The sequence below is a fragment of the Arachis hypogaea genome, chromosome 1 (assembly GCF_003086295.3).
Source record: "Arachis hypogaea cultivar Tifrunner chromosome 1, arahy.Tifrunner.gnm2.J5K5, whole genome shotgun sequence".
In the NCBI taxonomy this organism is placed as follows: domain Eukaryota; kingdom Viridiplantae; phylum Streptophyta; class Magnoliopsida; order Fabales; family Fabaceae; genus Arachis; species Arachis hypogaea.
In genome coordinates this window covers 35,526,296-35,530,367 of record NC_092036.1, presented here as the reverse complement: position 1 = coordinate 35,530,367, position 4,072 = coordinate 35,526,296, and positions in this window count along the sequence as shown.

Genomic DNA, 4,072 nt, shown 5'->3' with positions numbered 1-4,072 from the left:
TTCAGAGGCTGAAAAGGACTGCAGATACTGTTGGATTCTGACCTTCCTACACTTGAAGTAGATTTTCTGGAGCTACAGAAGCCCAGTTGGCGCGCTCTCATATGCGTTGGAAAGTAGACATCTTGGGCTTTCCAGCAATGTATAATAGTCCATACTTTGCTCGAGATTTGATGGCCCAAATTGGCGTTGCAAATCAGCTTCAGAATTCCCGGCGTTTAACGCCGGAACTGGCACAAAAGTTGGAGTTAAACGCCCAAACTGGCACAAAAGCTGGCGTTTAACTCCAGGAAAAGTCTCTACACATGAAAGCTTCAATGCTCAGCCCAAGCACACACCAAGTGGACCCCAGAAGTGGATTTTTACGTCATTTACTCATTTCTGTATACCCTAGGTTACTAGCTCACTATTAATAGGACCTTTTGACATTGTATCTCTACCTCATGACACATTACACGTTTCTTATTGTATCTTCTATGGCATGAGTCTCTAAACCCCATGGTTGGGGGTGAGAAGCTCTGCTGTGTCTTGATGGATTAATGCAATTACTACTGTTTTTCATTCAATCACGCTTGCTTCTATTCTAAGATATCACTTGTTCCTCAACTTGATGAATGTGATGATTCGTGACACTCATCATCATTCTCACCTATGAACGTGTGCCTGACAACCACCTCCGTTCTACTTTAGATTGAGTGAATATCTCTTGGATTCCTTAATCAGAATCTTCGTGGTATAAGCTAGAATTGATGGCGGCATTCAAGAGAATCCAGAAGGTCTAAACCTTGTCTGTGGTATTCTGAGTAGGATTCAAGGATTGAATGACTGTGACGAGCTTTAAACTCTTGAAGGCTGGGCGTTAGTGACAGACGCAAAAGAATCACTGGATTCTATTCCAACCTGATTGAGAACCGACAGATGATTAGCCGTGCTGTGACAGAGTACGTTGAACATTTTCACTGAGAGGATGGGAGGTAGCCATTAACAACGGTGAAACCCTACATACAGCTTGCCATGGAAGGGGCCGTGCGTGCATGAAGAAGAAGACAGTAGGAAAGCATAGATTCAGAAGATAGAGCATCTCCAAAACCTCAACCTGTTCTCCATTACTGCAAAACAAGTATTTATTTCATGTTCTTTTACTTTTCACAATTAAACCTGAGAATTATTGATATCCTGACTAAGAGTTACAAGATAACCATAGCTTGCTTCAAGCCGACAATCTCCGTGGGATCGACCCTTACTCAGTAAGGTATTACTTGGACGACCCAGTGCACTTGCTGGTTAGTTGTGCGGAATTGCAAAATTGTGATTGCAATTTCGTGCACCAAGTTTTTGGCGCTGTTGCCGGGGATTGTCCGTGTTTGGACAACTGACGGTTTATCTTGTTGCTTAGATTAGGATTGTTTTATTTTTTGTTAGTTTAGAGTCTTTTATTTGAGTCTAGTTTCATATTTTAAGTTTGGTGTCAATTGCATGCCTTTGCTTTCTTTTAATTTTTCGAATTTGCATGTTTTTAGTCCTTTTTTGATCCTTAAAAATTCTAAGTTTGGTGTCTTCTTTGTGTTTTCCTTTAAAATTTTCGAAAATTTGTGTTGCTTTTCTAAAAATTTTAAATTTGGTGTCATTTTGTTGTTTTTCTCTTTCCTCTTTTTAAAAATCAAATCTTTTTCAAAATAATTTTCAATCATATCTTTTCAATTGCTAATTCCAAAATCTTTTTAATTAATTAATTGATTTAGTTTTCAATTTACTTTGATTTTATTTTCTTTTAGTTTTCGAAATTTAATTTTATTTTCCATTTGTTTTATTTTATTATTTTCGATTACATTCAAAAAAATAATATTCTATACTTTACTTGTGAATCCATATCATTTCCCTTTCTCCATCATGGACCTAAGTGGAATTGAGCAGTCCAGAAGGACTCTGGGGTCATATGCTAACCCCATTATAGCTGCATATGGGAGTAGCATCTATATATCTCCCATTAAAGCAAGCAACTTTGAACTAAATCATCAACTCATTATCATGGTGCAGCAAAATTGCCAGTATTCCGGTCTTTCACAGGAAGAACCTACTGAGTTTCTGGCACAATTCTTACAAATTACTGACACAGTACGTGATAAAGAAGTGGATCAGGATGTCTACAGATTATTACTATTTCCATTTGCTGTAAAAGATCAAGCTAAGAGGTGGTTGAATAACCAACCCACAGCAAGCATAAAAACATGGAGACAGTTATCAGACAAATTCCTGAATCAATTTTACCCTCCAAAAAGGATGACACAGCTAAGGCTGGACATCCAAGGCTTTAAACAAGAGGATAATGAATCCCTCTATAATGCCTGGGAGAGGTATAGAGGTACGCTAAGAAAATGCCCCTCTGAGATGTTTTCAGAGTGGGTACAGTTAGACATCTTCTACTATGGGCTTACTGATGAGCGGATAATTTGTACGCTTTTTGGCATTGTTTTTAGTATGTTTTTAGTATGATCTAGTTAGTTTTTAGTATATTTTTATTAGTTTTTAGTTAAAATTCACTTTTCTGGACTTTACTATGAGCTTGTGTGTTTTTCTGTGATTTCAGGTATTTTCTGGCTGAAATTGAGGGACCTGAGCAAAAATCTGATTCAGAGACTGAAAAGGACTGCAGATGCTGTTGGATTCTGACCTCCCTGCACTCGAAGTGGATTTTCTGGAGCTACAGAAGCCCAATTGGCGCGCTCTCAATGGCGTTGGAAAGTAGACATCCTGGGCTTTCCAGCAATATATGATAGTTTATACTTTCCTCAAGATTTGATGGCCCAAACCGGCGTTCAAAGTCACCCTCAGAAATCCCAGCGTTAAACGCCGGAACTGGCACCAAAATGGGAGTTAAACGCCCAAACTGGCACTAAAGCTGGCGTTTAACTCCAAGAGGAGTCTCTACACAAAAATGCTTCATTGCTCAGCCCAAGCACACACCAAGTGGGCCCGGAAGTGGATTTTTATGTCATTTACTCATCTCTGTACACCCTAGGCTACTAGTTCTCTATAAGTAGGACCTTTTACTATTGTATTTGTAGCTTTTGATCATGTTTTTATGATTGAACCCTCTTTGGGAGGCTGGCCATTTGGCCATGCCTAGACCTTGTTTTTATGTATTTTCAACGGTGGAGTTTCTACACACCATAGATTAAGGTGTGGAGCTCTGCTGTACCTCGAGTATTAATGCAATTACTATTGTTCTTCTATTCAATTCCGCTTGTTCTTGTTCTAAGATATCACTTGTTCTTCAACTTGATGAATGTGATGATCCGTGACACTCATCATCATTCTCACCTATGAACGTGTGACTGACAACCACCTCCGTTCTACTTTCGATTGGGTGAATATCTCTTGGATTCCTGATACACGATGCATGGTTGATCGCCTGACAACCGAGTGCTCGCCTGACAAACGAGCCAGCCATTCCGTGAGATCAGAGTCTTCGTGGTATAGGCTAGAACTGATGGCGGCATTCAAGAGAATCCGGAAGGTCTAACCTTGTCTGTGGTATTCTGAGTAGGATTCAATGATTGAATGACTGTGACGTGCTTCAAACTCCTGAGGGCAGGGCGTTAGTGACAGACGCAAAAGAATCACTGGATTCTATTCCGGCCTGATTGAGAACCGACAGATGGATAGCCGTGCCGTGACAGGGTGCGTTGAACATTTCCACTGAGAGGATGGGAGGTAGCCACTGACAACGGTGAAACCCTTGCTTGAGCTTGCCATGGAAAGGAGTAAGAAGGATTGGATGAAGACAGTAGGAAAGCAGAGAGACGGAAGGGAAGGCATCTTCATACGCTTATCTGAAATTCCTACCAATGAATTACATAAGTATCTCTATCTTTATCTTTATGTTTTATTCGCATATCACCATACCCATTTGAGTTTGCCTGACTAAGATTTACAAGGTGACCATAGCTTGCTTCATACCAACAATCTCTGTGGGATCGACCCTTACTCGCGTAAGGTTTATTACTTGGACGACCCAGTACACTTGCTGGTTAGTTGTGCGAAGTTGTGTTTATGCCATGGTATTGAGCACCAA